Source organism: Siphateles boraxobius, unplaced genomic scaffold (assembly GCF_051911475.1).
Source record: "Siphateles boraxobius isolate OS27281-9 unplaced genomic scaffold, OSU_SipBor_1 191, whole genome shotgun sequence".
NCBI classification, from domain to species: domain Eukaryota; kingdom Metazoa; phylum Chordata; class Actinopteri; order Cypriniformes; family Leuciscidae; genus Siphateles; species Siphateles boraxobius.
In genome coordinates this window covers 232,501-260,000 of record NW_027508801.1, presented here as the reverse complement: position 1 = coordinate 260,000, position 27,500 = coordinate 232,501, and the positions used below count along the sequence as shown (strand labels likewise).

Genomic DNA, 27,500 nt, shown 5'->3' with positions numbered 1-27,500 from the left:
GTCCTAAAGTGATTTTTACTTTATATATTTCCCATTAAATGGCCCACAATTCATTTTAAATACACATTTATTGTGATTTTTTTTTTAAGATAGTAATTCATATATCCTATTTCTCTATAGAGGGAACAGTGTCACAAAAGTTTAGAAATTGACTGAAAAATGAACTCACTGAGGTTAAAAAAGTGTGACAACTTGCCCCAGTCTACCAGAATTGTGCCATGCAGCTTGACTCCATCTGACTCGCTTGCTTAAATGCTTGAAACAGCTGAATAAAACAAGCCAGAGCAAATCTGATAAAAAAAATATATATATTAATTTACCAACATATACATAACAATATGCAAACATATAACAAAAAAAAACCAAAATACCACACAGTTTTGCCAGGGGAAGCTTATAGGCCATTACAAGGAGAAAGAGGACATAAGTTGACAGTTTTAACTGCCTTTTTGTTGTTGGAGCCAGTAATCAGATTAATATAATGAACAACTTCATGGAGAAAAAGTACAAAATTAGGTTAGCAAAACTGATTTATGAACGCTCCTCCTGAATTGATCTGAAGACCCCGGAAGTACTTCCTCTTTTGGCCACCCGGTGGCGCAATCCCCTCATCATCTGATCCATGTATTGCAGTCCTGTAAAGTTTGCTGAGAGGAAAAACACCAGCGTTTCACGATTACAGCGCTGAATTTCACTGCGTTTTCTGGAAAACGTGCCGTTTAGCTGCATAATAAACACCTGCTCGAGGGACAGCAGGAGAGGAAAGATTCTCAGGTATTTCTGCCACGTTGTTTGTTGAATCGGTTGCAGGGGAAAACATTTAAGTCACTGTTATTTATATGGCGTTTAAAACAATACAGACTGGTTCAAATCAGCTTAGGAAAATAAAGGTGTTGTTGATGTTGTGAAATGAATTAATTATAAAATCATTAATTATTAATTAATCTCTACAGAAGACGATAGTGACATCATACAGCACAATTCTGTTCAATGTTTATTCAACTGAGTTCAATAACAGTGTTGATGCTGCAAAGTTCATCAATTATGAAACTAGTCGTTATTCAATTGATTCAACTCAGTTCAATATTGTCGTTGTTGTAAAGTTATTAGTTAGCGTTTATTCGAACAATATCTCGGAAAAAGTAAGAATTCTATGATTTAATTATTATATGCAGAAATATTGTGCTCTAGAAAGTGCAGGTCTAATTTTCTCGTTAATTAAATTAAATTAAACTGTTGCCGTCCTGCTAGCGCCGTTTTTTATTGCCTTTTTTTTCTCGTATCACATATTTTTGTAATCATCATAATTGAAGGTGTCATTCGAAAGCTTAAACATTCAAAATTCATCCTGTGAAAACCTTTTCAAATTGGACATTGCGTTACCATGTAAACGCTACTTTAAAACCGTTTAACAGGCTCCTCCCCCTAGTGGGCGATGTTCGTAATTCAAGATTTATTTTAAATAATTTATAACCAGAACTTTCTAAACTTGACAACACACACATCGTCGGAAAGGTCTCAGACTCAAGGTTCCATATCTGCCGACTGTTTTGTGGTAGAAGTGACATTGTGACAGAAATCTATTAATTTGTTTGAGGAGAACGCATAAAAAAAAATCAATAGAATGTGGGTGTCGCCCGGTGGCTATTTTAGGTATTACGCCTAAACAAAATCTCATTGAAACTTGTACATTTTTGTGATATAAACTTCAATTTTGGAACACAACTTGGTTAGATAGGTGGCTTTGATTTTAGAGCAATTTTAGAGCGAAATTTATTTAGTAAAATACATATTTTGTATCAAATAAAAACTGTACATTTGCTTTACAGTAACTTTTTTTACATAGATTTTACTAGATTAAAAGGTGAACAAATGTAGATTGTCCTGCTTCTCAGATGTTTCTCAGTAATCTCACGAATGTCTTTATACACTGAGTTTGATGTCTGTGCTCTGATTTGCCAAGATCCTGAAGTTTGCAAGATGTTAGTTGCAGATTCTCTCAAGATCAAATGATCTGAGCACAACATCACCATTTCCTTTTCTTTAAAGTGAACTTCTTGTTTGATTTCTGTCTTGCAGTTTCTCTCATGGAAAACGAGGTCACAGATATACATGACAGATATACGTCAATGTTTATCTGCATCATACGAGAAACGCATCAGATTAAAGTGATGGGAATCATGCTGTGATTTAAACACATATTGAACAGACTCAGACTGAGTATAATGTGTTAGTTCACCCAAAAATTAAAGAGATTTCCTGAAGAGACTCTTTATATAATGAAATGCTGTATATGATGATGATGATTTCATTTATGAATACCCTAGCAATGCCCTAGCAACCACTATGAACACCCTAGCAACTGCAACGAAGATCTGTATTGTTTTAAATCTCTTGAGGAGACGGTCAGATCCTTTTGTTTGATCTCAGTGTTTTTGTGGTTACAGATCGGTGTCATTTGGTTTCTGCTGTGCGGCACGTGATTGTTGTGAGTCCAAAAACACTCTCTCACACACACACACGCACACACACGCACACTCACTATCTCTCTCTCTCTTTCTCTCTCTCTCTCCCATACACACACATACACACACACACACACACACACACACACTCTCTCTCGCACACACACACACACATTCTCACTCTCACACACACACACACACACACACACACACACACACACACACACACACACACTCACTCTTTCTCACACACACACTCTCACTCTCTCTCTCTCTCACACAGACACACACTCTTTTTCTCTCTCACACACACACTCTCACTCTTTCTCTCACACACACACTCTCTCTTTCTCTCACACACACTCTCACTCTCTCTCACACACATAAACTCACTCTCTTACCCGCGCGCAAACACACACACACACTCTCTATCTCTCTCTCTCTCTCTCTCACACACACACATACTCTCTCTCTCTCTCTCTCTCTCTCTCTCTCTCTCTCACACACACAAACTCACTCTCTTAAACACACACAAACTCACTCTCTTACACACACACACACACAAACAAACACACTCACCCACGCACACTCTCACTCACACACACACACACACACTCTTTTATATTCGCAGGTATTGTATTATTGATCGTGTTGAACACAAGCGTCCTGCTCTCTATTGATTGGATAAAAGTAATAACTGACAGTAACTCGCTGCGTTTAATCTCTGTCCTCATGCTGACCCCTCACACCGCAGAGCCAGGGGTCAAAGGTCACAACACATATTGAAAAACAATCACAGCCGGCCTTGTGCCAATTTGTCCGGGTCAGAAAGCGCTGATTCTCCGTCTGTTTGCAGGAGATCCCATGGGAGTCGATCGGATCTGAGCACAACACTAATAACAATCAGAAGTGTTTCTGAAGCACATCAGAATATCAGAGGGATTTCTCCTACAAACACTGAAGAAAATGCTTTTCCCACTCAGTATTTTTGTCTTGTTTCCAGTCAAAATATCTCAAACTTCTTAAATCAAGAAGGATTTACTAGATGAATAAAATGACAAAAGAAAATCTTTCTTGTTTTTTTATTTAAAAAAATTCAAATTAAGTTTGCTTAAAACAAGCTAAATGGAAATGTTTACAAGAAAAATACTATTAATTCAAATGGAAACCAAATTCTTTTTCTTACCCCATTAGCAGACAATTATGCTTGTTTTAAGCAAAAACTCACTTAATATACTTTTTTTTTTTTTACAGAAAACAACATATAATTTCTTGCCATTTTAATTCTCTTGTAAATGCTTCTTGATTTAAGAATGTTTGAATATTTTGATTGGAAACAAGACAAAAATCCTAAGTAAGAAAAGCATCTTTTGCAGTGTGATCTTCTTCCATCCATGATTGAGAGACTGAATTCGGCTCGGCTCCAGGATCCTCAGGGATGAGGACTGTCTGTTCTCGTCTTTTGTGTATTATGATAAAAAAATATCCAGCTGCTCTCCCTGGCTCGCTCTCGGATTGATTTTCCCGGGAAGCAGCGATGAGCCTCTTCCTCTGTCCTGGTTTTTCCAGGCTGGTGTTTTTCCACAGGGATGAGGCGAGAGCCGGTTTAATCACCTGACGTCTCTGGAGGAGAATGAAGTGTGTTTTCTGTTAGAGAACATCTCGCTCTGCTTTTGTACAGACTGAATATGATGTTTTTCATAAAAACATAACTGCACTCAGAATCACTCTCTTCTCAAACCCCTTTTCAGTTGGTAAACATGATGATGTTTTTATGTGGGCGGAGCTTAGGTGGAGGCAGAACGATCCCTCTGGCCGCTTCACTAACGCTAGTTTGCAAGTTTTGTTAGCTTGTTTTTTTAACAATGACGGGAGAAAATCTGATTTTATCTTAATATGCAGGTCACTCACTTTCCAGGACCGTGATTGTTATTTGCAAAAGTTAATTTTAACGGACGGAACCAGATTGGCCGACCCGTACACACTCAGTCAATGGATGGACTATCTGACAGGATTAACGTTACCTCGGGTGAGTGGCCTGCCTTCTACACCTGATAGAGAAACCGAGCGTAAAAACAAACTGAGGACATATAAATCTTCAGATGCCTATAACTATGTGATGAATGGTCTTGACTTGTGGCAACGTTACATTGCGTGGTCCTGCCCAGTGCCAAGGCCAGAATACGACAATGTAAAGAGTGACATTATTACAGTGCAATTTTAATGATGTGAATATTTTCTAGAAATAAAAATATATTTTATGTATTAAAATTATATCAATTAACTATGTATTTGATTATTCTTTCTTACCAGGTTATTCAAAAAGTCTATCACAATCCATCACAACAATGTTTACAATCATAGATGATTCACAAATAATCACAATAATTTAGAAAACATTATGCGATAAAATTTCAAATTGGATTCTGCAGGTGATTCTTGCACCCAGAAACACAACAAGATGACATTTAATAAAAATAATAATAATTTAAGATCCTTATTATGTAGCCGAATCTGTGCTGGTTTTATATTGGCCGCCTCCAGTTTTCAGTTTGTTTTGCCTCCAGCTAACGCTGTGACGTAATTGTGACGTCGGCGCAAAAGGGGTCTATAGTAATGTATAGTGGTGTATAGTGATGTATAATGGCATATAGTGATGTATAGTGGTGTATAATTGTGTACAGTGATGTAGAGACATGTATAGTGATGTATAGTGACGTATAGTGATGTATACTGGCGTATAGTGATTTATAGTGGCGTATAGTGATGTATAATGGCGTATAGTTTTTGTATACAAATGTATAGTGACGTATAGTGATGTATACTGGCGTATAGTGATGTATAGTGGCGTATAGTGATGTATAGTGGCGTATAGTGATGTATACTGGCGTATAGTGATGTATAGTGGCGTATAGTGATGTATAGTGGCGTATATTGATGTATAATGCCATATATTGATTTATAGTGTCGTATAGTGATGTATAGTGAAGTATAGTGGCGTATAGTGATGTATAGTGAAGTATAGTGGCGTATAGTGATGTATAGTGGCGTATAGTGATGTATAGTGGCGTATAGTGATGTATAGTGGCGTATAGTGATGTATAGTGGCGTATAGTGATGTATAATGGCGTATAGTTTTCGTATACAGATGTATAGTGATGTATAGTGACGTATAGTGCTGTATAGTGGCGTATAGTGGTGTATAGTGATGTATAGTGGCATATAGTGATGTATAGTGGCGTATAGTGGTGTATAGTGGCGTATAGTGATGGTTAGTGACGTATAGCGGCGTATAGTGGCGTATAGTGATGTATAGTGGCGTATACTGATGTATACTGGCGTATAGTGATGTATAGTGGCGTACAGTGATGTATAGTGGCGTACAGTGATGTATAGTGGCGTATAGTGATGTATAGTGGCGTATAGTGGTGTATAGTGGCGTATAGTGATGTATAGTGGCGTACAGTGATGTATAGTGGCGTACAGTGATGTATAGTGGCGTATAGTGATGTATAGTGGCGTATAGTGATGTATAGTGGCGTACAGTGATGTATAGTGGCGTACAGTGATGTATAGTGGCGTACAGTGATGTATAGTGGCGTATAGTGATGTATAGTGGTGTATAGTGGCATATAGTGATGTATAGTGACGTATAGCGGCGTATAGTGATGTACAGTGATGTATAGTGGCATATAGTGATGTATAGTAGCGTATAGTGGTGTATAGTGATGTATAGTGGCGTATAGTGATGTACTGTATAGTGGCATATAGTAATGTATAGTGGCGTATAGTGATGTATAGTGATGTATAGTAGCATATAGTGATGTATAGTGATGTATAGTGGCATATAGTGATGTATAGTGGCGTATTGTATAATTATTTATGCAACTTATATTTTTTATGTATGGAGCATACAATAGAATAATATTTGTAAGATTTTTTTTTGATGGACTTTTCAAACTACAAGTTATTTATTATTTTATATTATATTAGCACTTATTTTATCCATTTTGTTTTTTGTTTTGTTTTTTGCAGCAGATTTTCTGTTTTTTTCTTTCTTTTTTAGATGAACTGTGAGCCAGTTATGTTCAAATACATGTTTTTTTTCCTGTTAACTAAACAAAACAGATTTGAGCTGGACTGAAAATCTGATATCTTCCTCTGCTTGTGTGAACACAGTCTCATTCCTGAAAGACTTTCCCTCCAGATAACAAACCCTGAGATGATCTCATTTATCTGATTCATCTTCCTCAGGAGAAACACCTGAGAGCGTCTTTTTGAAACACACACACACTTCTCATAGGGGTTGTTGTGAACTTCTTCTCAAGTGTAGAAAAGATAGAGTTGCAGACCAGGAGATTGTTGAGGTATAAGTTCTTTATTTCGTCGCTGTAGTCATCTCAATCAAGTCTAACTAAGGCAGTATACATTTAGTTCATATACCCTTTCAGGAGGAGGAGTTACATAAAGGTGGAAACAAAAGCATGCAAATGAGGCATCTGGGTTAAGGATGTGCCCTAGACTGAGAGTGTTACCAATCCTAATCCAATCAGCATAACAGTGTAATGTAAATATCCTAATCCAATCAGCCAGACTCTTCACCGATACCTTCACATTATCTTAATGGCCAGGCAGTGTATAAAGACAAAAGGTGATAGTCTCAGTGCTCTGACCAATTTAACTTACAATAGAGAGCTGGACAGACAGGAACAGGCAGGTTTGTGACATCATTTACCTTAGATACAAAATTCACACTAATAAACTTTCTCAGTTTCTATGCTATTGTATTGGAAGCTCAATTATACATTTAAAATAAAATTTGTAATCCTACAGTTCCCCCTTTGAGAGTTCTAAATAACTCTCACAAAATACAAATTTAAAGACTTAAAAGTTCATTCTTGTAACTTGTGATCGTTACAGGCACATAATGCGTGTTCTATGTTTGCTTTTCTGCAATTGCATGCTGACACAGAAACAAACATGCAAATTTAGGGTCCGTGAAGTTCTTAAGGGTAATAGTCTTTTCTGTTTGGAACTGTCATTTCTTTGTGAGGGGCGTGAGTCATTTGTTGAATGAAACACTTGATACTGTGGACGCATAGATAGTACGCTATTAGAAGAAATAACAGCAGAATTGCTATTTCCTTTATCCACAGCCAGGGTTTCCCAATCAAGTTTCCGAACCATGAAAAATTTACTTCAGTCATCTGGTGTAATTTTGCTGAAAGATCAAGAATGTCTTGTTGGATTTTGTTCAAGTTCTCTGTTGGATCCATTAAAACCCGGTGCAGCACTCAGGTCCGATGATGGTGCAGGCTCCTTCCGTTGCTAGAATGTAATCTAAGGCCACTCTGTTCTGTAAGATCATTATCTTGTGCGAAGCGAGAGTGTCTGTGATGTTACTGGTACGACAATCTTGATCATGTTGATGGATGACTGAAGGTTTCGTATGTGAGTCTCTGCGTTGTGTATTTTTTTCTTTTTCTTTTCTTTATCCTTTTGTGATAGTTGGCTCGGAAGAGGGTCAAGTTGTTTCTTGAGGTTTTCTTGTGGCTTCATACGCAGATGACGAGGTCAGTGCGTATGGGTCTCGGGAAGTCATCAGTGGTATCTGCACAGAGTAAGAAAGAAAACAAAAGACAGGAGAGCAGTATTTGTTCAAACACTAGGGTTGTAAACTTCCGAGTCTGCTAAGCAGTAGAGCAGTATTTGTTCAAACACTAGGGTTGTAAACTTTTTCTGGGTCTGCTATTGTCGTTCCATCTCTCCCTATTTCTTAATTCCTTTGACACCTAAAGAACAGTGAGGTAAGGATGGACTAGGATAGGGCCTATGAGGGAAGTCTTCACCCCAGGGTTAACCCCCGAAGCCTATTGCATTCGGTTCTTCCCGGGGCTCCTCACTGGTTCTGTGTCCTAACCTATCCCTGTTGGTGGGGGAACAACCTTACAGTGTGTACAATGAGTCCAGGTTTTCCTTCCCTGACACAATACTGCAGCGGCTGTAATCAACAGTGTTGGGAGTAACGCGTTACAAAAGTAATGCATTACAGTAACATATTACTTTTTGCTGTAACGCAGTAGTGTAAGGCATTACTTATCAATTTTCAGTAATATTTTACTCGGTACATGTTCAGTAAGGCTTGCGTTACAACAGACTTTTAGTTTTAATTGTTAAACAAACAACAACAAAAAACAGCAATACCGCGAGACATTAACGAATGAAAAATGCAAGTAGGCTAAATTACCTGTTCGTGGTCAGTCAATAGCCGCGTGTGGTGTCCAAGTCTGTAAATAAAGACTAAATGGCAGCGTCTGATATATTTGTATAGCGATTTATTTTTTACAGGAGTGCCGTGAGGTATGATTTCGGCCTCGCGCTGGCCAGTGGAAAAGCGGCTAATGGTGAAGATGGCATGAAGAAGACTATACATTCGCGAGATGGACGTATGCGCATTAGGCTATTCGTTCTGTGTTTTCTTTCTAAACAGTTAGGCTATGTTTATGTGGTATTTTTTCATGTTTTCATCACACAATCATGTTTTTGATGCGGTGGTGACGCGTTCATGTAAGTGCGGCGGCGCTGCCGATAAAGCACCGAAAACCTGTCACAAAGAATCGGCAAAAGCAATGATTATGAATATGTCAAATATAGCAAGGAGACATTTTAATTGTTTATTAATAAAGTCAAGATGAAGTTGACGATGCTGCCTCGCGATCTTCGCAGTAGTGAATGCACCAGAGAGAAATGCACATTTCATTTCATAAGCAGAGAGCAGTCTGTTTTCTTTCGTTTTGAATTGTTCTGTTTACAAGTAGACATTTCAATATAGATATATTTTTCAAGTCCGTGAATAGGCTACCTTATATGCTGAGTTTCGGTTCATTTATGAGACGCGCTCCAGTTCACGCGCTTAAATCCAGGCAATTGGTTGACGAAACTGATTAAAATTAAGATACAATTAATACAAAACGAAATTCACTTTAAAGAAAGGCTTTGTGTGTATAAGGTATCTGTGAAAGTTTTAAAGTAGTCTTTTAGTGCCGCTTCAGAGCGGTCGCGTCCATAACGGAGAACTGTCACGTCTGTAACATTGTTTTTTCCTCTTAAATGCGAACACGAAAAATAAAATAAAATGAATATTTTATGTTCTGTGGAGAGCCAACCCTTCTTCATCCGATTTGCGCAGTGTAATTCACAGAATTACAAAAAAATAAAATAAATAAAAATCGTTGCCTCCTAAAAGTTAAAGATTTTTTTCGTCTCGCATGACTGTCTATTTCCCTAATATTAAATATAAAACGCATGTGTAGACTGATATTTTTCTAATGTCTGGAATCCTTTCATGGAGGAGCCTATGGATAAACAGACGTTTGAATATTTTGGTATTAATGCATTTTCTGAGAATTTATATTTCAAGTTTTGACTGCAAATGTCATGTCCATAACGCTGGAATTCCCAAATTTTAAATAATTTATCCTCAACTAGTTTTGTGGTGTAGGTCTACGTATTTTACAATGTTAAGTTAACTTCAGATAATGCTAATAGTAATTTAAAGATGTGGTAGCATTGGATCTGGACGGTATGGATAACGCTGGGAGTTGGAAGGGGGGTGTCGCCATTCTGCAGGTTCGTGAGTGTCGCGATTTGGGTTTCATATCGCATATCGTTACAGCCCTAGTCATTTTAGAATGTTACGTTTTACTCCTGTATAGTTATTTTGGTGAAAGTAACTCAAAAGTAATACAGGAGTAATGTAACGCATTACAATTCTGAGACAGTAATATTGTAAGGTAATGAATTACTTTTAAATAACAGTAACAAGTAATATATAATGTATTACAGTTTGGGAGTAACTTGCACAACACTGGTAATCAACATCACTTGATGTGGCCCATGCCACTTTGGTTCTAATGGCTTATTTCTGAATGACTTTATCATGACCCATTGACCTGGGATGATTGTGTGTCCCCCTTCTGGTGAAGTCTGCCAACATGACTCAACTCTCCCTCTGGCACTCTGTACCGCCTTTGTTAGGTTTTCACAGTAAGCAATCAGGGCATCTGAGGTAATGTGTACATCAGCATTTCTAAGATCAATCACACCTGGCATCTGCATGGGGCGTCCAGTAATAATCTCATGAGGGCTCAGTCCTACTGTTCTGTTAGGTGATGCTCTCATACTACACAGTACTGCTGGCAACGCTTCAACCCATGGTACTCCTTCCTGATGCATTTTGCTTAGCCTGATTTTGATTGTTCTGTTTGCACGTTCAACCTGTCCTGATGCTTGTGGCCTATAGGGGCAGTGAAGGTTCCACTTAATCTGCAACATTCTAGACACTTCCTTGACTATCTGTCCTGTGAAGTGTGTACCTTGATCTGAGTCAATCCAATCTGGTAATCCCCATCTGGGAATGAAATCAGTGACAAGACATTTAGCAGTATGTGCAGCTGTAGCACGCCCTGTTGGATAAGCTTCTACCCATCTTGAGAACTTGTCTATTACTACCAAAACATCAGTTTTTCCCTTACAACGAGGCAATGATATGTAATCAACTTGCAGGTGACGAAATGGTCCTGGTGGAGCTGGGGTATGTGCTGCTGGTGTAGTGGCTGCTGGTATATCATTATTTTTCTGACATGTAACACACCTCTTGGCTGTTTCTGTGGCTACATTTCTGAATTTTGGATTCCACCACTGATTTGAGAACCTGTGATTCATCGTTGCTGGACCACTGTGACCTAAACTGTGTATTTGTTGAGCCAAATATGGCAGCAGTGATTCGGGAGCGACATACTTTCCCCCTTTGGTCCAGCAACCAGATGAATCCACTGTGGCTCCTTTGTCTAACCATGTCCATGCTTCATACAGAGGAACGTCTTTGTACAGATCAATTATTGATTCAGGAGGCATAATTGTCTTCTGTGCTGCACTACCTGAACACACTTGTACAGTTGCATAGAAACAAGCCTGTTTAGCTGCCATATCAGCAAGAGCATTACCTTTAGCTTCCGTAGTATTAGTTGTGAGATGTGCTTTCACTTTGATCACTGCTAATTTCTTTGGAAGTTTCATGGAAAACATTAGATCTTTCACTAATTCAGCATGCTTAATGGGGGATCCAGCAGAAGTTAGAAACTGTCTGGTTTGCCAAATGACACCAAAATCATGAATTACCCCAAAAGCATATCTGGAATCTGTGTAGATATTAGCAACTGATCCTGAAGCTAGCGTGCATGCTCTTGTTAGGGCTACTAGTTCTGCAGCTTGAGCTGAAAAATGATCTGGAAGACGTCCTGAAGCTAACACTTCCGTGGTGGACGTTACTGCATAACCTGCTCGTCTGTTACCTTCAATTACTTGAGCTGAACCGTCAACAAACAACTCAAATTCTGAATTCTCTGTGGGAGTTTCTTTTATTTCACTCATAGGTGTATATGTAAGCGTAACACAATCGTGTGTCATTTCTCCTTCATCCTCTAACAAAACTTCAGTCATAGCAGACATCATACATGAGGACGGATTCGTGACAGGTGCACGCTGTAAGACAATATTCGGGGCTGTTAGAGTTGCTAACCAATTTCCCCAGCGAGAGGAAGTGACAGAAGTGACTTTTGCTTGATTCATTAATGCGGACACTGCATGCGGACATCTTACGTTTACAGACTGTCCTAACACCATTCCTGATGAAGCCTGAAGCGCTAGATGCACTGCCTGTACTGCTCTGAGGCATGGGCCCATACCTTGAGCTACTATGTCAAGTTTACCAGAATAGTAATGAATTGGGCGTAAACTGCCCCCATGATCTTGCATTAGACATGCAGTCATGAAGCTTAAATGTTCATGGACATAAAGCACAAATGGTCTATCAGTTTGGGCAATTCCTAATGCTGGTGCTTGACATAGTGCTCTCTTCAAATCATTGAACGCTTTGAGGTGACATTCTTCCATACAAACAGTATCAGAATCTTTACCATGGCCTTTCAACAAGTCATAGAGCGGCTGTGCAATTGAGGCATAGTCTTCAATCCAAGGTCTACAGTAACCTGCTGTTCCTAAAAATGATCGGAGTGTTTTAATGGTAGTAGGCGGGGGTATGGCTTTGACTGAAGCCGCTCGATCCTGTGTAATGGATCTATTTCCTGCACCAATTGTTTGACCCAGAAATGTGACTTGCTTTTTAGCAATTTGAGCTTTGTGAAAGCTGCATTTGTGTCCTTTCTTATGCAAATAGTCCAACAATGATGCCAATTCAGTTTGATGTACCTCGTGATCTGTTGAGGCAATCAAAATATCATCGACATATTGGATCATAGTGGACTGTTTTACCGGACATTCTGGGTCACACAAATCACGTCTGACAGCCTGATGGTATATGGTTGGGGAGTTTTGAAATCCCTGTGGCAAACGTGTCCACTGGTATTGCTCATAGTCAACTGTGAAAGCTAACCATGGCTGGCTGTCAGAGTGCAACGGTACAGAAAAGAATCCATTAGACATATCAATTACTGAAAAAATCTTACTCTCTAATGGTATGCCATTACAAATTGTGGAAGGATCTGCCACTAGAGGGGTGATTTTTATCAATATTTTTATTGGCTACTCTGTAGTCTATTGTAAGTCTCCATGTCCCATTGGATTTCTTGATGGGCCAAATGGGTGAGTTACAGGGACTGTTGGTTTTAACTAGCACTCCTTGCGTCAGCAACTTTTCTACAATAGGTTTGATCCCCTGTATAGCTTCCTTATTGATCGGATATTGTTTGGTGACCGGAGGTGGAGTCCCCGTCAATTTTATTGGTTCTACACCTGTCAACAAACCACAATCATCCTTGTCTTTAGCCCAAATTGGATGATTCTGTAAGAAAGCATACTCTGGAGGGATTACATTATTGGTAGAAACTTGTGCTGAGGAAATTTGAATGCTAGCAGATTCCGAGGACACGTCTAAAGTTAGATGTATTTGTCTCAGGAGATCCATGCCTAAAATTGCACCTGTATTTAATGGAGCACATAACAATTTTGTAGTCAGAGTTTTTGGGCCAAATTGTACATCTATGGGCGGGGTTTCATACAAATCAGAATCTTCACCTATTACGCCAGTTAAAGAAAATTTGGTTTTCTTGTACGGAATGTCTAAACCTTTAGCCAATTTTGTAGGAATTATGGTAATTTCTGCACCTGTATCAAGCAAAAAATCAATTTCTTTCTCTTGTATGCTACCTTTCACAAAAATTCTTGTGTCATTATGATGTATTACAGGGGTAAGGTAGCTATTCACAGCCCCAACAATTAGTTTTTTTCCTGGTCTTTTTGTGCTCTTAAAAGAGCCTGAACAAGCTGTCCTAAAGTTTCAGTGGACACTTGCGGAACTGCTTCCGGGTTGTAAGCAGGCTGAGAAGGAGCAGAATTATGCATAGCATTTCTTTTTGTATCTTGCAATTTCTTCCTACACTCTTTCTCCCAATGTCCTAATCTTCCACAATAGTGGCAGCTCCCTTCTTTTTTAGACCACCTGTTTTCTTGTTTTGCTGTGCTAAATGTAGCTGCTGCTGCTACTCTCACTTTGGTTTTAACATCAGCATCTCTTTCCCATGCAGCTAACCTGTCAACGTTACTTCTGAGAGTTCTGTTAGACCAAGTTAGATCTAGGAATGGCAAAGCTCTTCTGTATTCGGCTACAAGGCCATCTGACCAGATACGAATTAGTGGTCCTTTGTCATCGAGCACACTTTCGGAATCATCCACTATTCCACTGTAAGTTATGGCTGACTGACAAAACCGTTCAGTATATTCATTTACCGTTTCTTCTTTCTTTTGTACACAGCTAGTAACTCTAGACCAGTCTATTTTGGGTCCTAAGATAGTCTTTAGGATTTTCAAAACACCTTCTCTCATATCGCCTCTACTGGCATGTTGTAGTTCAGAAGTCACTGCAGATTCAAAACTGTTGAATTCAGAATCAGTTAAAATTTGTGACATTAACTGTGTGACTTCTGTTAACGACATGTCATATAGACGAATTTTGCTGATCAATGCCCTTCTAAATTCAGAAAACTGTTTACGTGGTGAGGGTAAACTCTCAGAGAGTCGTTCTATATCCTTAGGTCCAAGGGCTTTTGCGACAGTTTGTATTCGGACTACAGAAGGGTGGGTAGAAACACTTTCATTTTCCTCAATTCCCTGTGATCTTTTTCTAGCTCCACACACATAAACTGAATTAACAGGCTTATCAGTGACTGATTGGACGGCTACATCTGTTTCAAAGAACGTTCGTAAATCAGGGTAAATGTTATCAGGCTGACTTACTTCTTCCCCATCAGTTTTTTCTGCATCTTTGTTGCGGTTCAATTTCTTGGTTAAAGAGGAAACTTTAGCCCGGAGCTCATTAATCTGTTTCTCTAGCTCTGAGTTGCGTTTAGACTGTTCTGTAGCTAGTGCTAAACCAAATTCTCTATGGCAACATATTATGCCTTTCACATTGTTCTTGCGAATACTTGCTCCTAGTACTTTTTTACACTCATCTACCGACCAAGTTTTGTCTGGATGAATCTCATATTTCTGCGTTAGTTCTTTTCTAACTTTCTCAGTGACTATTAGGTTCATTTGTTCTCCTAACAGTGTTTTAAATTCACTATCTGACCACAAAGGAGTCGCAAGACCAAATTTTTCAGTTGTTGGAACCAGCCTAGCATTCGTTCTAACCATTTTGTGGATTTCTTTATCACACAATCAAAAACACTAAAACTTCTCTGATCAAAAGAGTCTACACTTATGTCACAGATCAAACTGTTGATAAACCTTCCTTGTTACCAACACATCACATTTAACTTCCCTGCCAGAAACAGAGGATGAAACACAAAATATTAGCACGTTACGCTAATCTTCCCTGAAAGAAACGGAAAGGATCTTTCACCTTCCTAACTTTTTAGAGGATAAAACAAAATTACTAGCATGTATTGCTAACTCTTCCCTGCCTGAAACAGAGGATCAAACTTTCCTCTCTAAAAGAAAAACTTTTAAAAGGGTAACCAAAATAAATAGCCTGTAAGACTACCTCTTCTCTGCTTGCACAGAGGCTAACAATATTTTAACTTGAATGCTAAAATCTTCCCTGTCTGCACAGAGGATACCAACAACTTCCCTGACTATTCAGAGGATCAAACTCTCTTCTCTAAAAGAAATTTTTAGAGGGTAACACCACAAGGTAACAAACAACAAAACAAATAATTAGCAAAATAATACTAATCTTCCCTGCCTGACACAGAGGATATCTTTTTAACATGTGATGTTAAAAACGTCCCAGCCTGAACAGACGATATATTTTCATCTTTAAAAGACAACTTTTAAAGGATAACTTTAGGTAATCAAACACTACAGCTGTCTGATAACTCTTTCTCTGACGGCGCAGAGGCACAAAATTCGTACTGGTCTGCAGTTGTTCTTTGAATAGAGTGAAACTCACCAAATCTTTAGTTGTACGGAAAGATTCCGTCTGGAACTCAGTCAGAAAGATAATTCTTTGTTGAAATCTTTGTTGAACTTGAAGTTTCAAAATTCAGTCTGGAATTCAGTCAGAAGTTCATTCTTTGTTGAGATTCTTTTTTTTTTTTGAGCTTGAAGTTTCAAGATTCAGTCTGGAATTCAGTCTTTGTTGAAATCTTTTGTTGAGATTCAGTTCTGGATTCAGGTGTTTCAGCTCCATCCGGCTCACGGCACCATCTGTTGTGAACTTCTTCTTCTCAAGTGTAGAAAAGATAGAGTTGCAGACCAGGAGATTGTTGAGGTATAAGTTCTTTATTTCGTCGCTGTAGTCATCTCAATCAAGTCTAACTAAGGCAGTATACATTTAGTTCATATACCCTTTCAGGAGGAGGAGTTACATAAAGGTGGAAACAAAAGCATGCAAATGAGGCATCTGGGTTAAGGATGTGCCCTAGACTGAGAGTGTTACCAATCCTAATCCAATCAGCATAACAGTGTAATGTAAATATCCTAATCCAATCAGCCAGACTCTTCACCGATACCTTCACATTATCTTAATGGCCAGGCAGTGCATAAAGACAAAAGGTGATAGTCTCAGTGCTCTGACCAATTTAACTTACAATAGAGAGCTGGACAGACAGGAACAGGCAGGTTTGTGACATCATTTACCTTAGATACAAAATTCACACTAATAAACTTTCTCAGTTTCTATGCTATTGTATTGGAAGCTCAATTATACATTTAAAATAAAATTTGTAATCCTACAGGGTGAAGCGTAACGATCCATTGAGAAAGTGTGTAAATGAGTTGCCAGAACAGATGTGTTTTATCAGTTCCAAAAACACAAACTTCTGCCACTAATGATATGGTGTTGAGTGGCTCGTTACACCTGTCTCTCTAACTCTCTCTATGTCTCTCTCTCTCTCTCTTTCTCTCTCTCTCTCTCTCTCTCTCTCTCTCTCTCTCTCTCTCTCTCTTTCTCTCTCTCTCTCTCTCTCTCTCTCTCTCTCTCTCTCTCTCTCTCTCTCTCTTTCTCTAACTCTCACTCTCTCTCTCTCTATGTCTCTCTCTCTCTCTCACACTCTCTCTATGTCTGTCTCCTCTCTCACACACTCTCTCTACTGTATGTCTGTCTCTCTCTCACTCTCTCTACTGTATGTCTGTCTCTCTCTCACTCACTCTCTCTATGTCTCTCTAGGTCTCTTTCTCACTCTCTCTATGTCTCTACGTCTCTCACTCTCTCTATGTCTCTCGGTCTCTCTCACTCTCTCTATGTCTCTCGGTCTCTCTCTCTCTCTCTATGTCTCTAGGTCTCTCTCTCTCTCTCTATGTCTCTAGGTCTCTCTCTCTCTCTCCCTCTCTCGATGTCTCTCTCGCTCTCTCTCTCCCTCTCTCGATGTCTCTCGGTCTCTCTCTATCTATCGCAGGCTTTAGTTTATGGGCTGTTAATGGGGCAGAGAAGAATCATAAATCATCATGAGTTTCATGTCTCTCATTCTGAGTGACTTCTGCGCTTTCCTACAAAACCACACGTGTGTGTGTGTGTGTGTGTGTGTGTGTGTGTGTGTGTGTGTGTGTGTGTGTGTGTGTGTGTGTGTGTGTGTGTGTGTGTGTTCGCACACTCACCGTATGTTGAGCTGATGAATTATGCAAAAATTCTGATCTGTTGTATAATTGAAACTCGTAATAGAATTTGAAATGACTCCATGTGGGCGTTTAGCTCTGATATCTGTGAAGGATTTGTTTGTTTGGCCCTTCGTTTTGATTTAAGTGAATCTCAAATAACATGTTTCATCTCAAAGTCAGAAGAAAAAAATAAGAATTTATATTTTTCACAAATTATAGTAAAAGAAGCCTATTTTAGGACCTCATTGAGTAGTTTTTTGACAATTAAACACTATGCTTCCAAATGCTCATTATAGTATTGCAAAGAAATCTGACTTTCATTACATGCATCTTCTTAAAGTCATGCATGTTTTACTCTAGTTTTTTGTGTAATTTCTATTAATATTAATGTAATTTTCATATTTATATATATGTATGTATAACATTTTAGTGTATATATACATTTAATTACTAGTGTGTGGATATATATATATATATATATATATATATGATAATGTCTTACAAAAATACTTTATTCAAGCAAATCATAATTATTTATTATTCCTTATTTTATTATAAAACATGCAATAATACATTTTTTAAAAGTGTATGTATATATATATTGTGTGTGTGTATATATATATATATATATATATATATATATATATATATATATATATATATATATATATATATGTAGATATACACTAAAATGGTTATATATAATAACATTATAAAAATGTATTAATTATTATTGATATATATATAATTGATATATATTATTGTTTATTGATATATAATATATTTATTTATATACACTAATAATTTGTATATATATATATATATATATAATTGTAATATTGAAAACCAAAGATTACAAATATAATCTTATTTCAAAACATACTTAAACATAAAGCATAATATCTTATATTTTAGTGGAATAATGCCTGAGCACGTCCTTGAGCGTTTCCCTGAGATTCCATCGTTCAGCATTAAAGCGTTTGTGTGATTCAGTGTTCAGAGGGAAGTGAGACGTCGCATGATCTGTGTGTGTGTGTGTGTGTGTGTGTGTGTGTGTGTGTGTGTGTGTGTGTGTGTGTGTGTGTGTGTGTGTGTGTGTGTGTGTGTGTGTGTGTGTGTGTGTGTGTTGCTCTTTCATGTGTAAATCTGATTTGTCGCTTCATGTAAACTCTCAGTAGAGGAGTGTAACTGATGTTATTGGGTTTTATCCTTAATGACCCCTGAGTTTGGGGCCCTGAGGGGCAAACGCATTCCTCCTGTCTTCCCCTGTCTCTCCAAGAGTTCATTTGCACTTGTACATGTTTGCCATTCATGCCTGGTCTCTGTGCTGACGGAGTCCTTCATTGTGTTCCAGAGGCTCAGGAAACGTCTTGAGCTTTTCAAACTCTTAACGTCTTATTTTCAGGGTTTCTTGTCTTTCTTGTCTCTTGCGCTGCCGTTACGATCCTTGATGTGGTTTCACTAAAGCAGAAACTAGATCTGCGTTTCCTAAAGGAAATGGGAGTTTTTGGCTGCATGTAAATGAAATGCTGCATTAGAGACACTTGAGTTTCACATATTTGTATATTGTCATTACATTTAGTGTTTTCTCTTCTTAAAATCAACACATAATGACTTCGCAGTGTAACGGCGGTTACAGGAAAGAACAATCACTGTATGTAAAAGTAATTTGGTATGCAAATATTTAGAGATGCTCTGATATAAAATTTCTCAGCCGATACCGATTATTAAGAATATCGGCCGATACCGATACACGTTTTTCTTATGGAAAATAAATCTCTCCCAAATAATGCTGCAAACTATCCAGAGAACCCTCTCATTTGGTGCACTATAATATTGGTTGCAATTAACAACTGAGATATTCAACTGCTATTTATTTTCAGATAATATTTACACCCAAATAAAAAAAAACATGAAAAATTTGTATGCAATTCAGTTGTACATATAGTTTTCATAAGCACATAAGTCTTAATGGCAAATGTATTCAAACATACATTTATAATTAACAGTAAATAAACTCTTCTCTAGTGTTTTTATAGCTAACTAACGAACTGTGAACACGCAACGTGACTTTCACAAGCTGTTTTATTGAGTGACTACATGAGACATGATGCGTATTTCAGTAAGTTGTACTGTATTTTTCAACATACCTTCTGATATCCATGATATAGATATATAGATTCTAGATATAATTTGTATTAAAGTGGAAGATGTTGCTTGAACTGAGGCGCTACAACGATCTGTCACGTCACATTAAAGAGCGTCAAAACGACATTTATTGTTTGAATTTTGTGATAAAATGTACAGAATTTGAAAAATGACACTTTGTTTCTTTTTTTTTTGAAGTAATAGAGCACTGAGCTCTTTGCTCTCTATGTTTTGCCACACTGATCATCGGCTGTTTTTAAACAATCGGCTGATAGCGAAAATAATAGCTTTAATCAGCCGATACCGATTATTGGCCGATACATCGTTGCATCTCTATATAAATATTACATCATCAGAATTGGTTTGATTTCAAAACTGAAAGTTCCGTATTCCATTTCAAATTTCAAACAGTCGTCATGAAACGGAAGTTGCGCTAGACTTGACGTGGGCGGGGCTTGATGTAGTCTCTGGGGAATTTATTGGATGGTTGTGGTTTCCTATTGGCTGATATCATGTGAGTGACCGCTTGCCCCGCCCACATCATCAGAGAACAGAAGAACTTATTCTGATTCAAGATTATTAAAACAATAATGATGTGCACTGATGAAGCATTTATAATAATAAACACTGCAATATTCCATAAAAAATAAGAATTGTCAATTTTGATTTCATGTTGACTTTAAGTATAAAGCTTACAAGAATAGCTCACCGGAGATATTATCAGCAAAAGAACGTTTGCATGTGCAGAAATAGTGAAGAGTGCTGATGCAGCGTCGCATGAGTGATTTATATGAGGTAAACATTGACTCGCTGACTAGTCAACTAATTCATGTGGAAAATAAGTGGTCATTCTGTAGGATTAACAGATTTATTTTCACAGGCGGCTTTGTTCACACAAAATAAGATCATGGACATATAAAAAAAATAGTCACACTTGTGCTCCTCGCGGACAAAAATGAGCGCATTGGAAATGAATGTGAGACGAGTTTCCTCAAGTGGAAGCGTTCGGTACTGCAGCCGAACACACACACACACACACACACACACACACACACTGAAACATCATTTACTGAGATATCAACCTCAAATTTGGAACACAACTTTAGATTTATGGCTTTGATTTTCTCACAGTTTTAGAGTAAAACATGTTTTTGAAACTATATTTTTCATATAAAAATTGAAAATAGTATTTGTGCACATTTGTCATAAAAATAAACGTAAAATTCTGCAACTTTTTTTGTACACTTTTTAAAACTTTTTCACTTCAGTAATAATCTGCCAAGTGTCGTCTTTGAAAAGAGATCAAACTTCAGTCTGTCGCTCTAAAGCTTTCAAGATTTACCAAAGTTTAAGTTAATTAAGTTAGTTAAATTTAATTTTTAAGTCTATGCTCAAAAAGTGGATAAATGGATTATAAATACAGCGTACATATAATTTAGTACCATAAAATCCACTGAAAATACAAAATATTAAATAAAAAATATTATCAAACTAAAATATAGTTCATTAATTTAATTGAAATTAAAAAATAATTTCTGTCATTTTTCACCAACACACGAAGAACACCAGAGGGTTAAATTTACAGTAATGTTAATTTTATACCTAGAATTGCACATTAAACATGAAGTCTGCCTGCGTCTGAAAGCAGGAGCGCTGGAAGTGTTTTCTCTGTTCTGGGGAAACGCAGAAGACTTTAATGAGGCGTGTTTGTGGAAAAACACTTTTATTATGCCAAACTTCCATTTCCCTCGATCCCTCGAGTCCTGCAGCAAATATAAACTATTATTGAAACAACATCATCACAAGAAATCTCTATCAGGATGAAACAAAGTAGAACTAGAATAGCTCTGTATCTAATGATGTTCGTATAAGTGTTTTAGTAATTAATCATCCTTGAATCAAGATGCATTTACTTTAGAGGCTAAATGACTTGTTTAACATCTACTGTCTTTCATAGATGTCTTCATCATCATCATCATCATCATCATCCTCACCCGAGAGTTTTACAGTGATCAGGTAATGACCGTAATTACATCAACACCTGCTTTATAATCATCATGGCATTGGTGTGTATGTGCGCATCTCAGTGTTTATGGCTATTTTACGACATTCATCCACGGGATTGTTATAAAAAAGCATGCTAACTCACTACCTGTGATGTTTTTGAAGTATGCAGTATCTGTAGTGAGCAACATATGCACATTTTCTGTAGGCTATGGAATATCAAACGCAATTTTTAATGTTTTTAACTTGAATTTTCGTCCATCTTAAGACATTATAGCTGACAATTTAATTAAAAAAAGTGTTTAATCCTTAAAGATGTTTTTTTTTTTTTTTTTTGCATCCAATCCAAATACAATTTCCTATGTAGGGTTGCTGATTATTTGTTAAAAAAAAAAGTATTTTTTATTTATTTGCATAAATATATTTTTTATTCATCACTATATTTTGATGTGACCGGTTGAACCGCTACAGTTTCACTCGTGTGTGTTCTCATCACGTCACCAGGTGTGTGTGTGTCCCTGAGCCTGTGTTTGTCGTGTGTTAAAACACACTGCGATCCGCAGGAGTGGCTGGAAGTCAAGGTCAACTAAAGCCTCTGGGAACATGAACATGATACTCTGATGTTTTCTACAGAAGCATGAGGGAAACGAGACTGTGTTCAGCTAAACTTGAGCCTCATTTCTGATAAACACCTGACAGACGCCAACAGATGCAGAATAGGAACTTTTTATAGACATGTGTGTGTGTGTGTGTGTGTGTGTGTGTGTGTGTGTGGGGGGGGGGGGGGGGGTGTTGATGGGTGTTGATGAATTCAGACCTTATTATATTATTTTATGTAACATAAATGCTGATAGCATAAAAAGTGAAAGGGCTGTCAAAGAAGTTTTTAAAATATACCTAAATGTCTGTTTTTGTGCTACAAAACATATATATATATATATAGAAAATAATAGATTTTTTAAAATAATTATGATAATTCAAAATTGGACCCACCTATCTTTCTTCAGTGTGTAATGTTGCTGTTCGAGCATGAAAAAGTTATTCTCTATATCAGTGTTTCTGAACTCATTGTATCTTGAGTTCCTCCCGGGAACGAACACGTCACAATATTCCTCATTATAATAATTAATACTCAGAATAAAGGGGCGTGGCCTGCTTGAGTTAGTTAGTAGTGTGTTAAACTGGTGGTTATGGTAAGGGACGGGACATTTCCCAAACACACTCGAAGCGCTCGACCAATCACAACACACTGCTCCAGCCGACCAATCAGAGCACAGTGTGCTTTTCAGAAGGAGGGGCTTCATAGAGACAGGAAGTAAACAGAGCGTTACTGACAGACTGGGAAGAGAGGAGCCGCAACAATGGAGAATATGAGGAAAATAATCAACATTCAAGCAGGAAAACCTGTTCTAGTAGAGACTAAAAACACATCAAGACTGTAAAAGGGTGTTATATGATCAGATTAAACCAGCATGAATGTTCGTTCTGTCCAAAGATCAGGAATGCCTATGGATGATTCACAGACAAAACGATTGATTTTCACAACGAGCAGTTAGGGGGATTTTTCCTAACAAAGATCAAAGTCCTTTATTATAGGCCAGCAGCTGAAAAAACATCATATTATTGAATGATCTGGTTATAGCTCTGTGTTTTCATCTTGAGGAATAAAGAACTGATGCAGAAAGTTGCATGCATCCTATATTACAGATGTGAAGTGCTGGTCTTGGTTGTTTAGTGTCACATTAAAGCTGCTTTTCATCGGGTTCCTGCCTGGTTTTCAAGGCTGATAAGTGCAGATCTGGACCGGTGAATACAGACATAGTGTCGAGATGAGACCAGCAAACCAGCTCAGACTGGTTTCACTCCGGTTTCACTTTCCCGACAGACTTGTGTTGAACTTCTCTGGCTTAGAATTTTTTGTCTTGTTTTCTGTCCAAATATCTAAAAATTCTTAAGTCAAGAAGCATTTAGATAAGACATAAAATGACATAAGAAATTATATCTTGTTTTCAAAAGAAAACTGAGTTTTTAAGTGAGTTTTTGCTTAAAACAAGTATTATCTGGCAATGGAGTTAGAAAAAAAAACAAGTCAAATGGAAACTAAGAAAAATAATCTTAATTCAAATGGAAAACAAGATTATTTTTTTATACTCCATTGGCAGATAATTTTGCTTGTTTAAAGCAAAAACTCACTTAAATTTTTTTTTCTTTTTTTAATTTCTTTTTTTTTTTAGAAAACAAGATATAATTTCGTATATCATTTTACTTCTCTAGTAAATGCTTCTTGATTTAAGAATAAGAAATAAATACTGCAAGTAAGTCTGACTGTGTGTCTCAGTTCTCCCTCATTCTCTGGCCTACTTCTCTCTTCCTTTCTTTCACTCTGATGATGTTTATCCCAGCGTTAAACAGTCCCAGCCAACACACACACACACACACACACATGCACACTAACCCGACCCCTAAACCTACCCATCACACACACACACACACACACACACACACACACACACACACACACACACACACACACACACACACACACACACACTGCTCAGTGTTACAGCATCTGCCAAGTATCCGAAATGCAACTGTGTGTGTGTGTGTGTGTGTGTGATGGGTAGGTTTAGGGGTCGGGTTAGTGTGTGTGTGTGTGTGTGTGAGATGGGTAGGTTTAGGGGTCGGGTTAGTGTGTGTGTGTGTGTGTGTGTGTGTGTGTGTGTGTGTGTGTGATGGGTAGGTTTAGGGGTTGGGTTAGTGTGTGTGTGTGTGATGGGTAGGTTTAGGGGTTGGGTTAGTGTGTGTGTGTGTGTGATGGGTAGGTTTAGGGGTTGGGTTAGTGTGTGTGTGTGTGTGTGTGTGTGTGTGTGCGTGCGTGCGCGCGCTTCGGGTGTCATTACACCAGAATCTGTTCACTCACTGCCAGCTGTGGCTCTTGGGAAGATGTGTGTGTGTGTGTGTGTGATGGGTAGGTTTAGGGTGTGTGTGTGTGTGTGTGTGTGTGTGTGTGTGTGTGTTTGTGTGATGGGTAGGTTTAGGGTGTGTGTGTGTGTGTGTGTGTGTGTGTGTGTGTGTGTGTGTGTGTGTGTGTGTGTGTGTGTGTGTGTTTGTGTGATGGGTAGGTTTAGGGGTTGGGTGTGTGTGTGTGTGTGTGTGTGTGTGTGTGTGTGTGTGTGTGTGTGTGTGTGTGTGTGTGCGTGCGCACGCTCCTTGTGTCATTACACCAGCATCTGTTCACTCACTGCCAGCTGTGGCTCTTGGGAAGATGTGTGTGTGTGTGTGTGTGATGGGTAGGTTTAGGGTGTGTGTGTGTGTGTGTGTGTGTGTGTGTGTGCGCGCGCTCCGGGTGTCATTACACCAGCATCTGTTACTCACTGCCAGCTGTGGCTCTTGGGAAGATGTGTGTGTGTGTTTGCAGCCGCAGATCTGGGGTCAGTTTTATGTTTGACTCTCAGCTCTTGAGCATTGGCTGATTCCAGATCAGTCCTGAACTCTGGATCTGGTCCAGTGATTATGCTAATGAGATCATGTCTATAGCAGGTTTCCATCTGAGTCAAGTTACGTCAGTCTCGTCTAATTCAAATCACAATCATCACGACGTCACCGCCAGGGTTTGTCGTATTCCGATGCGTCTGGTTTTATTCACTCGTGTGTGTGTGTGTGTCTGTGAGAGCGTGTGAGTGTTGTGAGTGTGTGTGAGTGTGAGTGCGTGCGTGTGTGTGTTGTGAGTGTGTGAGTGTGAGTGTGTGTGTGCGAGCGTGCGTGCGTGCGTGCGTGTGTGTGTGTGTGTGTGTGTGAGTGTGTGTGTGTGTGAGTGTGAGTGTGTGTGTGTGTGTGTGTGTGTGTGTGTGTGTGTGTGAGTGTGAGTGTGAGTGTGTGTGTGTGTGTGTGTGCGAGTGTGTGTGTGCGAGTGTGTGTGCGTGCGTGTGTGTGTGTGTTAGTGTTACGAGCAGCAGTATAGGCCAAACAAAGACATCATTCAGATCCAGAGACTCCAGATCCTCGTTTTCCATAAACACGTCCAGAAAGTTTCCCTGCGTTTCAAACACTATTGTGTAAAGAGGTGGAAAACCTCAGTTACTATCTATCAATCCATCTTTTAAACTATTTATCTATCTATCTGTCTATCTATCCATCTATCTATCCATCCATCCATCCATCTATCCATCCATCTATCCATCCATCTATCCATCCATCTATCCATCCATCTATCCATCCATCTATCCATCCATCTATCCATCCATCTATCCATCTATCCATCTATCTATCTATCTCTCTGTCTGTGGATTTACAGTGATATTGCAGCTGTCATACCTTCTAAAACATGCTTACAAAAACAAAAATAAAGAAAAGATCCTGTTCACTTGACAGAAAATAAGAAAAAGAGAGGACTATACATCAGCACACTGGAGCAGACAGAAATACACACAGATCATGTAGTTCACATCGCACTGCCAAACAACAGCCCGAGGGGAGCGATGCGGTCAGTGAATCCAGGTCTGGCCGAACCCAGAATATCGTCAGTGGCCTGGCATGATCTCATGAATAAACCATTTCCTCTTTGTAGAAGTTCGTTTTGTGCTTGGTACAGGGTTTTCAGACACCTGTTCCCAAAAACAGCACATTCAGCGGATTCTGGGGGATAATTTCAGGGCTAAAGCGCTCGATCTGATAGCAGAGGTGAGCGCGTTCACTGTATGAAAGCTTCTCAATACAAGTGATGCAACTGCAGAACCAGAGGATGTCCAGCTCCACCTCTCTGGACGTCATGGGTGGAACTGATGCGTGAATAGCAATGATTCACTTTTTTTTTGCGTAAACCGATTTTTCTTTTAGTTGGCGCTTGCAACGTCAAGGTCATGGGTTCGATTCCCAGGGAAAGCAAGAACTGATAAGAATGTAAATGTGTACGTTGAAATGCAATGTAAGTCGCTTTGGATAAAAGCGTCTGCCAAATGTATAAATATAAATATTTCCATCGGTGAATCCAAACCGAGCACTTTTGGCTCTGCAATCAATTAATAATAATAATTTATATAGCGTTTTTCCAGGTACTCAAAGCGCTTTACATATGCCGCTTTACAACCGTCCTCAGCAGCACCACAAACTGCACATAACAGCACAACTGCAAATATTATAATGCTTTTACAATCGTTTAACATACCAGATGTTAATATTGAGTAATTTACATTTAAAAAACAATATTATATTATCAGTCATCTTGTGGAAGCTACAGCAGAATAAACAGTTCCGCTTCTACTTGTTTCAGTTTTTTTTTACTTTTATGAATCAGTGTTTATCAACTGAATCGGGTGAATGAATGATTCAGTGACTCGCTCATGAGGACAGTCACTTGTTTCATTCTTTAATGAATGCTTTGTAATGGAAGAATCGTTAAATGAATGATTCAATGATCACTTATAAGACGTGTCGCCACCTACTGGCGTAACAATGTAACTTGCAGAAAGAGCCACTGAAAAGAAAATCCCCCATTTGACTGAATAGCAGCCAATCAAAACTGTTATAAGATAGATGGATGGATGGATGGATGGATAGATAGATGAATGGATGGATGATAGATGGATGGATGAATGGATGGATGATAGATGGATGTATGGATGGGTGGATAGATGGATGTATGGATAGATGGATGGATGGATTGATGAATGGATGGATAGATTGATGAATGGATGATAGGTGGATGGATGTATGGATGGATGAATGGATGGATAGATAGATAGATAGATGAATGGATGGACGGATAGGTGG

General features: G+C 38.4%; 1 protein-coding gene across 1 annotated transcript in view; it reads left to right on the top strand.

Moving 5' to 3' along the window:
* Window positions 1-21,699: 21,699 nt before the first annotated feature.
* Window positions 21,700-27,500, top strand: part of znf609a (zinc finger protein 609a) — a 157,299-nt gene continuing 151,498 nt past the window's right edge. The window contains exon 1 of the mRNA XM_077235428.1: window positions 21,700-21,743. The gene's annotated coding sequence lies outside the window, so the exon portion shown is untranslated. The remainder of the gene's footprint in view (window positions 21,744-27,500) is intronic.